The following is a 13,439-nucleotide window of genomic DNA, read 5'->3' on the forward strand; positions in this document are numbered from 1 at the left end:
GAGTTGAATTTCGTTCAAATAAAATTGTTACTTGAATCTCTTAACATTTTGTCAATATTATATTTTACTTTTCGAATTTCCTAAGGTGATTTTGATTTTTCCTGATGGGTCTTTTGTATCTTTCAATTTTTGAGAAAGACTGCTTGGGGGACCAATATCTGGGTTTGAACTTATTTCTATATCAGAATCAGAAAGGTTTTCTGCAGATTCTAAATCCAAGAAAAAGAACATATATAAAGAGATATTAATAGAGCTAAAATTAATTCGTTATTTAAATCACTTGATATTGCACCAGCTTTACTTCCTGAAATTCCAAAGGACTTTTCGACTTTTTCTGATGAGTCTTTTTTCTCCAATCGTTGAGAAAGACTGTCTGCTTTCTGCTTGTTGTTGTCGACTTTAAATGGGATTGAAATACTTAATTGTAGATAAATATTGTATGCATATAAAACTGTTTATAAGACAGAAGTCTGATGGGACATACCAATGCTTGAATCGGAATTCCATTCATCTGAGTCGTATCCAACAATGTTTTGGTGAGATTCTTAATAAATTTAAATATATATTAAAAAATAAATATAGATAAAAGGAAATTGTTGATTAGATAAATTTAAATTGCATCAATTTTACTTGTAGAATTTCCAAAAGAGTTTTCGGATATTCCTGAAGCTATTTCTTTTCCCGATTGTTAAGGAAGAATCTTTGACTTGTACTTGTCGTCAGCTATTTGAAATCAGATCAACATGATTATAAATTGAGGAAAAATCAGTATTTGCATTATTATTATTATCATTATTACTATTTTTACTTTTGTCCGTAGAAGTTCGTAGAGTACAAATAGGAAAAGGTGAAAGCTTCACTACGCGACTCCGTTCGGTTAAATTAATTCGCTCCTCATCTTCAGCAGAGGAATATTCTTCATTGTTCGCATTACTGTTCTTTTTTCTCTTACAGGCAGTAGAATTTGATTCCATATCAATAATCTTTCTCTTGGCCCTCTTATGTCTAGTTTTTTTGAATTTGCTGTCACTTTCAAAATTACTAGTGTCACCTTCAGACACTTTTAAGTATCGTTTGGATAGCCAAATTGCAGTTTCGTAGTCTACTATAAAATTAAACAAATATTTTTGTAAATTTTTTTATGTATTTTATGGAAATATGAAAACGAAATTTAATTTCGTAGTCTACTTTAAAATTACGGAAATATTTACGTTTCAATATATTTTGCAATTTTTTACGTTTTATATAAAAATTTAAAAATTAAATTATGTATGTGAGCATTATAAAAATATTTAAATATTTCTAAAATTTACCATTCTCTCGAATTATTTTTTCTACGGCATATGAAGGCCAATTTTTCTGATCAGGTTCAGGATAACTTGAAAGGATATTTTTAACACAAAATGAGTCACCATCCGGAAAATAACAATATAAGTTATTTTCTTTTTCATAAATCCATTTTGATTGAGATATATAAATAGCTTGATCAGCAAATCGAATAACGGAATAATCTTTGGTAGACATTTCTTTTGTCAAAAATATGATCTGAATGTATTTCTTTTTACTTCACACCCTCATATGTTTTTCACTTCACAAAATGACATTAATTTGTAGTTACGTATTTGCGTTTTTATTTTACATCTATCTACGTATTTCAAAAAATCGATTAAATGTCAATATGAGGCTTATTTAAAATAAAAACTTAAGTTTATATTGCAAAACACGTATGCATTAAATCGACGAAAAGCTAAAAGTAAGTGTAAATTGAATACAAATAATAATAATTTTTATAATAAGTCTTAAATTAACCTAAGATATAGAGATTTATTTATATTTATTATTTTTCATATTTTGGAAATTATTTTTACATTTTATAATGATTTTTGAATATTTGCAAATGTATTTAGAATATTTTTATTTCTGTTGAATAAATATTTTAGATTAATAATAACTTATTGTAATTTTTTGGGTAAATAAAGCTTTTTATTTAATTAAACAACTTATTAATTAAATTAAATTTTTTTTCAGACAGCAAAAAAGTTTGATTAAATGAGACCTAATTCATTTTTGATCTACTCGATGAAAATTTTGTTAATTCAATACGTATTATTTGAAGAGTTTGAATACAATTCCTTTAAAACACATTATAAAAAATGGATTATTTCGCATAAAATGTTTGTTTAAAAAAAATATTTTAACACTATCAAGAAGGAGAAATTTTTTTTAAAATATTGAATATATGGAACTGATTAATTTTTATTAAACTTTAATTTCACATAGGCTCAAATAATAAACAAGAATGGGGAATAAGAAGTTTAAAAACTACAGTGACAGACAGAAACGTAGATTGTTTACTGAAAATACAAAGAAAGACATGGAAATTATTTTAGAAGGAGAATACAGTAAATGTTTAATTGACGATCCTTCATTATTTTCGAATGAATTTCCTGAAAGAGTATTGAAAAGACAAAAATTAATTGAAAGCGGCGATGAGGAAAACCAATTAAGTGGGAATTTTTTGTCTATTTAACTTATTTCTGTATTTATGAAAATAAACTTGTAATGGTTCATTTTTAGATATTGAAAAGTTATGTTTAGAACAAAACTCAAGAATGCCAAATTCAAGTGTAGCAACATTAATTGATTCTGATAATCAAATTGGAACCACCAGTAGCGAGGACTTTTTAAGAGAAAATGACATCTCCTTTGAAAGTATACATTCGGAATTATCCGATTCTGAAGAAAACTTTTTAAGTTCATCTGAAAGTATTTTTAATAAAAAAAAATTGAAGGAACAAGCTCTTATGACTTTTTACAAGATAATAACATTTCATTTGAAAATACACAATTGCAATTAACCGAGACTGAAGAAAATTTTCAATGTTCAGCTGACATTATTTTTAATAATGAACAAATTGAAGGCACAAGCTCTAACGATTTTTTGCAAAAACATGACATTTCATGTGAAACTGAACCATCACTTTCGATCGGAAGCAAAACTGATGATTTTAAAAATTTTGATAAAAATGATGTTGGTTTTCTTACCGAGTTGAAGAACTGGGCACTCCGATTTAAAGTCAGCATTATTGCGTTAACTATGTTATTTTTGATTATTATAAAATATACACAATGGAAATTGCCTAAAGATGGTAGAACGGTGTTAAAAACTCCAAGATCAACTACATTAATTCCAATTGAAAATGGTCAATATTATCATTATGGTCTTAAGAAAATTGTGAAAAGAATTGTATCTGAACGAAAAATTTTAGGTCTTCCCGTGAATGATATTAAGTTATTAATTAATGTTGATGGCCTACCATTATTTAAATCCACGAAGAAAACTTTTTGGTTGATTTTAGCTTCAGATGACATTCTCAAAAAAGTATTTATTATTGGTGCCTATTTTGGAGATAATAAACCAAAAGATGCTACTCTATTTTTACAATCATTTAAAACGGATATTATTGATTTAATAAAATATGGCTATACGGATATTGACGGAAATGTAATACCAATAACTTTACACGGCTTAATTTGCGATGCTCCTGCGAAATCGTTCGTTCTCAATGTCAAAGGTCATAATGCTTATCACAGTTGCATAAAATGTAATATTGAAGGGAAATGGGTATGGAACAAGAACAGAAAAAATAGAAACAATAAGAAACAATCTAAAATGAACAAATCCAAGAAAGGGAAAAGACATCGAGGTGGAACTGTATGCTTTCCTCCCACAAAAAAACCTATTAAATTGAAAACCGATGAAGATGTAGCAAATGGTGTTTACTCTGATGATTACCAAAAAGGGCCTTCGGTTTTTAGTGAGATTCCACTGTTCGGATTTGTATCATGTTCCCTTATGATTATTTACATCTTATTCTTCTGGGTGATGTGAAAAAATTAATCGGGTTATGGCTGAAAGGTCCGCTTCATGTCAGACTTTGTTTCAATAAAGTAAATGAAATTTCAAAACGACTTCAAGCATTGGCATCAGGCAAGCCACAAGATTTCCAAAGAAGACCAAGATCTATTTCTGAATTTGGTTTATGGAAAGGATCAGAATTCAGACAATTTCTTCTCTACACGGGGCCAATTGTTTTAAAAGGAATTTTAAGAAAAGATATATATGAAAATTTTTTAACCCTGCATGTAGCCATTTCAATTCAGATAAATCCTCAACTTGTAAAAGATCCTATAAATGTAAAGTATGCCGATTCTCTGCTCAAACATTTTGTGTCAAATTTTGCTAAAATCTATGGAGAGAGACATGTAACTCACAACATACATAATACGGAACATATTGCTCAAGATGTAGACAAATATGGAGCGCTTGACAATTTTAGTTCCTTCAGATTCGAAAATCATATGACCGCTATCAAGAACACAATAAGAAAACCTAATCAAGTACTTCAGCAATTAGCTAGAAGAAGTGCAGAAATAGAATCAGTACAAAGCTGTGTTTCTCACGATCCTTATAAAGTAAAATCATTGTCACTGAAACATTCCAAAGGACCGGTCTTACGGACAGTTTCATTTGACACAGAACAATTCAAAAAATTGGAAACAGATTCTTATATTATAAACACAAAAACTAAAGGCGATAATTGTTTTCTTTTGAAGGATAAAAGCATAATTAGGATCAAAAATATAATTAAATACAATGAAGACGACGTTCGTTTAATAGGTAAAAAGATAAATATTCAGGATTCCCTGTACACCACACCAATTGATTCTAGGATATTAAATATATTTAAAGTCAACGAGACAAAGGAATCTTTAGCATCATGGCCTATTTCATCTGTTCATTGTAAATTATGGAGATTGGAAGTAGAAAACAATACTTTCGTACTACCTATACATCACACCGAAAAACAAACAAATTAAAAAGGTCAACATTTACACCCTTTCTAAAATGTACTATAATAGATAATGGCAAATAACGAAATATAATAATATTAATCCTTATGATTAATTTATTATTCATTTATAGATTTGGGATCATGTGAACGATTTGAGACTTTTGCTGTGTTTCCTTGAATTTATGACCTGAATTAGAAAATGATTTAAACACATTAAAAAGAGGAGAAGAAGAGAGAAAAAGAAAATAGAGAAAAAGAGGAAAGATACGAAATTAAAATAAAAAGTTATTATATTTACTTTGAATTATTTAATTGAAAATAAAATTGCTTCAATAATTATTCTTAAGTTTAATTATTAAAAACCTGAAGTAAAATATTTAATATAAATTTTCTGAAGTAATAAAAAAGATTAAAATTTTATATAAGCTTGACTTCATAATTTTAATATTAAAGAGTATTTCTCAGTAAAATAATAAATACAAAATACATATTTTCGAATATAAAAGAATACATTTTTGAAAAATAAAAATAATTCTATATAAAAAAGCATTTAATATGGTATAAGAAATTTTCTGATTTTAAAAAAATTAAAATTAAATATTTCAAAAAATTAAATTATTACACAGGCACACAAAAAAAAAAAAGTTGTCTGTTTCTTGAACTACACATATATTTCCTATAGTATTTTGGCCCGCTGAAACCGAATCTGAGGTCACAATTGCTCCATCACCCTCAGTTTTTTTTAAATCGACCAAAACCACCCTTAAACGGACAAATTCACACTTCGGAGATAAAAAATAAATCAACTTATTTTTTAGAAAAACCAAATTTTACATCTACGAAACTTTGCTCCACTAACTCAAACACAAAGCCAGCATTGATCCAGCACCCCCTGAATTTTTTTAATCGAAAAAACTACCCCTAATCTGAAGAATCAAATTCAGGAGGTAAAACAATAAAATAACTGATTAAAAAATTTTATAACCAGGTATTTTTACTCCAGCAAGGCAGAAACAAATCCAGAAATGCTCCCTCACCCTCTAAATTTTTTTTAAATCAAAAAAACCACCCTTAAATAGAAAAATTCAAATTTAAGAAGTAAAAAAAATACTTTACCGGCTTTTTTTAAAAACAGAACCTTACATGTATGTAGTTTCGCTCCACTAACTCCAAAACAAAGCCACCATTGATTCATCAACCTCTGAATTTGTTTAATCGAAAAAACTACCCCTAATCTGAAGAATCAAATTCAGGAGGTAAAACAATAAAATAACTGATTAAAAAATTTTATAACCAGGTATTTTTACTCCAGCAAGGCAGAAACAAATCCAGAAATGCTCCCTCACCCTCTAAATTTTTTTTAAATCGAAAAAACCACCCTTAAATAGAAAAATTCAAATTTAAGAAGTAAAAACATATTAAATTACCGGCTTTTTTTAAAAACAGAACCTTACATGAATGCAGTTTTGCTCTACTAATTAAAAAAAATAAAGCCAGCATTGATCCATCACCCTCTGAATTTTTTTAAATAAAAAAAACTACCCTTAATCTGAAGAATCAAACTTAGGAGGTAAAACAATAAAATAACTGTTTAAAAAATTTTATAACCAGATATTTTTACTCCAGCAATGCACAAACAAAGCTAGAAATGCTCCCTCACCCTCTAAAATTTTTTTAAATCGAAAAAACCACCCTTAAATAGAAAAATTCAAATTTAGGAGATTAAAAATTAAATAACTGACTTTTTTAAAACAGAACCTTACTACATCTATGTATTTTCGCTCCACTAACTCAAAAACAAAGCCACCATTGATTCATCAACCTCTGAATTTGTTTAATCGAAAAAACTACCCCTAATCTGAAGAATCAAATTCAGGAGGTAAAACAATAAAATAACTGATTAAAAAATTTTATAACCAGGTATTTTTACTCCAGCAAGGCAGAAACAAATCCAGAAATGCTCCCTCACCCTCTAAATTTTTTTTAAATCGAAAAAACCACCCTTAAATAGAAAAATTCAAATTTAAGAAGTAAAAACATATTAAATTACCGGCTTTTTTTAAAAACAGAACCTTACATGAATGCAGTTTTGCTCTACTAATTAAAAAAAATAAAGCCAGCATTGATCCATCACCCTCTGAATTTTTTTAAATAAAAAAAACTACCCTTAATCTGAAGAATCAAACTTAGGAGGTAAAACAATAAAATAACTGTTTAAAAAATTTTATAACCAGATATTTTTACTCCAGCAATGCACAAACAAAGCTAGAAATGCTCCCTCACCCTCTAAAATTTTTTTAAATCGAAAAAACCACCCTTAAATAGAAAAATTCAAATTTAGGAGATTAAAAATTAAATAACTGACTTTTTTAAAACAGAACCTTACTACATCTATGTATTTTCGCTCCACTAACTCAAAAACAAAGCCACCATTGATTCATCAACCTCTGAATTTGTTTAATCGAAAAAACTACCCCTAATCTGAAGAATCAAATTCAGGAGGTAAAACAATAAAATAACTGATTAAAAAATTTTATAACCAGGTATTTTTACTCCAGCAAGGCAGAAACAAATCCAGAAATGCTCCCTCACCCTCTAAATTTTTTTTAAATCGAAAAAACCACCCTTAAATAGAAAAATTCAAATTTAAGAAGTAAAAACATATTAAATTACCGGCTTTTTTTAAAAACAGAACCTTACATGAATGCAGTTTTGCTCTACTAATTAAAAAAAATAAAGCCAGCATTGATCCATCACCCTCTGAATTTTTTTAAATAAAAAAAACTACCCTTAATCTGAAGAATCAAATTCAGGAGGTAATACAATATAATAACTGATTGAAAAATTTTACAGCCAGGTATGTTTCCGCATTGCTGGAGTAAAAATACCTGGTTATAAACTTTTTTAATCAGTTATTTTTTTGTTTTACCTCCTAAGTTTGGTTCTTCAGATTAAGGGTAGTTTTTTTTATTTAAAAAAATTCAGAGGGTGATGGATCAATGCTGGCTTTATTTTTTTGAGTTAGTAAAGCAAAACTACATACATGTAAGGTTCTGTTTTTAAAAAAAGCCGGTAATTTAATATTTTTTTACTTCTTAAATTTGAATTTTTCTATTTAAGGGTGGTTTTTTCAATTTAAAAAAATTTTAGAGGGTGAGGGAGCATTTCTGGCTTTGTTTCTGCATTGCTGGAGTAAAAATATCTGGTTATAAAATTTTTTAATCAGTTATTTTATTGTTTTACCTCCTGAATTTGATTCTTTAGATTAGGGGTAGTTTTTTCGATTAAAAAAATTCAGGGGGTGCTGGATCAATGCTGGCTTTGTTTTTTTGAGTTAGTAGAGCAAAACTACAAACATGTAAGGTTCTGTTTTTAAAAAAAGCCGGTAATTTATTATTTTTTTACTTCTTAAATTTGAATTTTTCTATTTAAGGGTGGTTTTTTTGATTTAAAAAAACTTTAGAGGGTGAGGGAGCATTTCTGGATTTGTTTCTGCCTTGCTGGAGTAAAAATACCTGGTTATAAAATTTTTTAATCAGTTATTTTATTGTTTTACCTCCTGAATTTGATTCTTCAGATTAGGGGTAGTTTTTTCGATTAAAAAAATTCAGGGGGTGCTGGATCAATGCTGGCTTTGTTTTTGAGTTAGTGGAACAAAGTTTCGTAGATGTAAAATTTGGTTTTTCTAAAAAATAAGTTGATTTATTTTTTATCTCCGAAGTGTGAATTTGTCCGTTTAAGGGTGGTTTTGGTCGATTTAAAAAAAAACTGAGGGTGATGGAGCAATTGTGACCTCAGATTCGGTTTCAGCGGGCCAAAATACTATAGGAAATATATGTGTAGTTCAAGAAACAGACAACTTTTTTTTTTGTGTGCCTGTGTTATTAACATACACCTTCTAGAACTGTTGCTATTAGAAGATAAATTTTAATAGTAAGTACAAAAATTTCCATTGCTTGTAATTGTTCAAATACATTAATTACATTATAAATGTCGACTTTATGTATTTAAATGTATTCTAAATACAGTAAATCTTATGTCATAACTCAATTTTATATCAAAAATAATAATTCTTAAGTTATTTTTCTTTTTTCTAAGAGGACAAAAACATATGTTTTAACCTAGGTCTGAACCTAGAACCAAACCTAGGTCCAACCTAATTTTGTTTCCAAACGAACCAAACAACGTTTGGCCTTAGAATCCCATTCTGTTGGGACAAGTGCTATGCGGGATATACTCATCACAAAATTAAAAAAAAATTTATAGTATTAAAAAAATACACCCAAGATCCTGCGTGGGATCCTCTTATGGTTCATACGAATACAAATGTTCTTTGCCCAGGTTCCTGTACAGGATCCCTGTTCCAATATCCTGCAACAAATCCAGCGTAGAATTCTTAACATGATCTCTCAGGGAACCTTTAAGGGCCCTATGTAGAGATCTTTTATGGATCCTCTACATGAATATTTATAGTTGGGACAAGTACCTGAAAAACTTTAAAATCCGCGAATCTTCAAATGCGATTTTCTCCATTGTTTTATCCTAGTGCGTCTTAACATTTTGAGAAAAATGTTCTTTCATATTACCCTACTAGCTGGCATGATTTTTTTTTCAGTAAAACATCCCGCGCCCTTCCACTTTGTAAATGAAAAACAAAAAATATTCGTGCAGATATTAAAGCAAATTTCGAATTAAATTCGTTTGGCTATCTTTAATATTTTTACATGTTTATCAAAACCTTAATTTGACATATATTCATATATAAATTCGCAGTTGCTACAATATTTTTTCGAGTTTTCGTAAGTAAATAAGTTAAATCAATTATATCAATTAATTTTATTCTCTTTTAGTAAAATCAAATCCTGAAATGACAATTGTAATCAGTGACGACGATGATGATGATGATGATGCTGATAATAATGATGATGAATATAATAAAATAAATAATATTAATGATGAATATAATGATGATGATATAATTGATGATGATAATATAAATGATAATATTGTAATTCATAATAATATTAATAATAATGATATTATTAATGATAAAAACATTAGTGATGATGATGATGACGATGATAGTGAAGAAGATTTATTTCATTTTAACTATAAAAAATATCAAAAAGAAGATAAAGAAGACTATAATGAATTACTTCAACTACCTATAACAAGTTGTAAATTCAGATGTTCATTACATGAACATTTTGCTTCCTCTTTACGATCAGCAAAAAAATTTGCTTCCTCGTGGAGAAAGCAAAATTTTATTGCCAAAATATCAATTTTTGATTTTTTAACTTTCATTAATTCTTTAAATTTACTTCAAATGTATACTTTATATATATCGATCGATTCGTCTTGATGCAAGGAATACAATTATTTCATATATAAACTTCAATTTAAAAAATCACAAAATTTTATAGCCTAAATGTGAATTTTTGATTTTTTTACTTTCATTAATTCTTTAAATTTACCTTAAATGTATACTTTATATATATCGATCGATTCGTCTTGACGTAAGGAAAACGATTTTATTATATATAACCTTAAATTTTTCTATTTAAAAATTTTTTCGATTAAAAAAAAATTTTTGGAAAAAAGACGATAAAATTTTTTTTTTTGGATATTTTTCAAAATCCTTTGGTCAGATTTGAGATATTAATATGATAAATGAGCCTACCAAATTTTATCTAAATCCATTAAAACCTGTTAAAGTTATCTTCTAAACAAAAAAGGGATCCACACACACACACACATACATACATCCGGACAATTGATCAGGATCTCATATACAAAAAAAAATAAATAAGAGAAGAAAAAATAAGAAAGAAGAAGAAACAAAGAAGAATAATGATGGTAAGAAATATTATTTTTACGAATTCACTTCACAAAGGAATGCGTACTAAAATGACTATCAATTTTCATAAAAAATTAAATTTTAAAATATCATTTTTTTTAAATTTTATATACTTTAACCTGTAACCTTTCTTTATAGTAAATCACCTAAGAAATTATGTATGTATTTTCAGTACATCCTATAAAAATTTTATATAATTCGTAGACTATATTTATCGACTTTCTTTCAGTTCAGAGGTTAAATTTCAATAATTTCTTTTTGTTTTATCAAAAAAGTTTCGTAAATAAGGCAGTCAATGCGTTTTTAAATAATCTTTAAGCTGTTTACGTTAGTTTGAAGATTTAATAAATATTTTTAATTTAAAATTGAAAAACGTCATGTTTTAACTAGAATGCCTAACATTACAAACTGTTAAAAAATTTAATAACTATTAATTTTTGCTTCCTCGTGGAGGAAGCTTTGTAGTCCTTTCGTTTATAAAACTTTTCAAAGTGGCGGAAACAAATTTTTTTCTTTATAGAAACATGTTATATGAGATCCTGATCAATTGTCCGGATGTATGTATGTGTGTGTGTGTGTGTGGATCCCTTTTTTGTTTAGAAGATAACTTTAACAGGTTTTAATGCATTTAGATAAAATTTGGTAGGCTCATTTATCATATTAATATCTCAAATCTGACCAAAGGATTTTAAAAAATACCCCAAAAAAGATTTTTATACTCTTTTTTCCAAAAATTTTTTTTTAATCGAAAAAATTTTTAAATAGAAAAATTTAAGGTTATATATAATAAAATCGTATTCCTTACGTCAAGACGAATCGATCGATATATATAAAGTATACATTTGAGTTAAATTTAAAGAATTAATGAAAGTTAAAAAATCAAAAATTGACATTTTGGCAATAAAATTTTGCTTTCTCCACGAGGAAGCAAATATTTTTGCTGATCGTAAAGAGGAAGCAAAATGTTCATGTAATGAACATCTGAATTTACAACTTGTTTATTCAGCTTTTATGAAGAAAACAATAAAAGTTGGTGATCAATTATTAGAAAATAAACTGGATATTCAATTATTATTTAAAGTAAAAAAAAATAATGAAGAAAAAATAAATGAAAATTAGGATGAAAAAGATGTGAAAATTAATACAACTTCTGGTAAGTAAATATGTTTTCTGACAATCACTGAATGTTATTCATCAAAATATATATTTTTCACATTAGACTGTAAGAAACTTTTGTAGCATGAAATTAAAAATTATAGAATTTAGATTTAACATAATTTTTTAAAAATTAAATTAATTTCAAATCTATTTACCCTAACACATAATTTACAAAAATCTAAAAATATTTTACTATTCACCTAAAAATGTTAAATAAATAAAGCTAAAGGGGATAGACTAAATCATAATTTTTTTAAGGATCTTTAAAAAATTACCTGCACATGTTCTGAATGTTAAAGAATTTAAATTGTTTGAATTAAAAATTAGCACTTCAGACAAAATCTTAAGTATATTTACATATTTCAAAAAATGTACAGTGGAAAATCTTGATAGGTAGAAAATGTCTAAATATTTTATAAAGATTACAAAAATGTCCCTTAACATGTTTAAAGTGATAAAATTTATTAAAATAATAATTAACGCTGTCGACAACAAAATGCTACGACATTTTGCTTAATTTTCGTATGATTTTACGTTTTATTTTATGAAATAAATAAAAAACGATAAAGTGCTAGATGCAGTTGATCAAAATCCGAGAGTTCCGTACACGAATTAAATGTCATGGTACAGAAATAATTAATTTTCAGTATTTTTGATAAAAAAATTGTTTTCATCTCTTTATAACCCGTAACCATAACCTTAAATCGTGTTTGCTCTATTTTTTCTAAAATCTACCTCACTTAGTCTAAAGTTATAGAAGTTAAAGAAGGGATAGATTCATTTTTTGTCATTTTCAAAATAAAAAAATAATTTCTTTCTTTCATAATTTGAAAACCGTGACATTCAATCATATTCGACATATTTTTCTTGTAATTTCAACATAAAGCTTAATAAATGTAGAATAGAGAAAAATTATAGGGAATTCTTGATGATTGTTTTCTTACGTCTAATTTAAAAATTCAGAATGGCTGAATAAAATTACAGAGAAAATTACTTAAATTACACAAAACTGGCTGATTGAAACAAAGATTGGTATTTCAATGTTTTTCAGGTCACTGAATTTGCATGATGGAAAAATTAAAAAATTTAAAATGATGGATCAAATGATGAACTGGATTTTTTAAAAGTGCTTGAATTTAAACAAAACTTTAAATTTAGACGTTTTATAGGCCTCTGAATTTATATATGAAATTAATATTAAATACTAGATACAAAAATATTACTTATGTAATTTAAAAAATTAAAACTCGTTAGTCCAATGAGGTTGACTGAAGGTTTAAAAAATTCTTCTCTTTTTATAAAACTTCATAATTATATGTGACCGGGTCTGAGAAAACGGTGTTATCGATCAAACAATCAATTTTTTTATGATGGTTTCTTATAGTTTAAGGTCCTAAAAATACAATGCAACTAGTCTCGAATGTTAAAAAAATTTTTTGCATTTGTTTAAACAAATTAAAAAAAAAATTTCGAACATTTTTTAAAATTAAAATATACGTAATTCTAAAATAAAAGTCACTCTTGGTTTTTTTGTTTAAAATAAAAAATTTATAAATTTTTCAAAATTA

This window comes from Leptopilina boulardi, unplaced genomic scaffold, assembly GCF_019393585.1.
Source record: "Leptopilina boulardi isolate dan_hultmark-lab unplaced genomic scaffold, ZJU_Lbou_2.1 LbouV2_347, whole genome shotgun sequence".
NCBI classification, from domain to species: Eukaryota; Metazoa; Arthropoda; class Insecta; order Hymenoptera; family Figitidae; genus Leptopilina; species Leptopilina boulardi.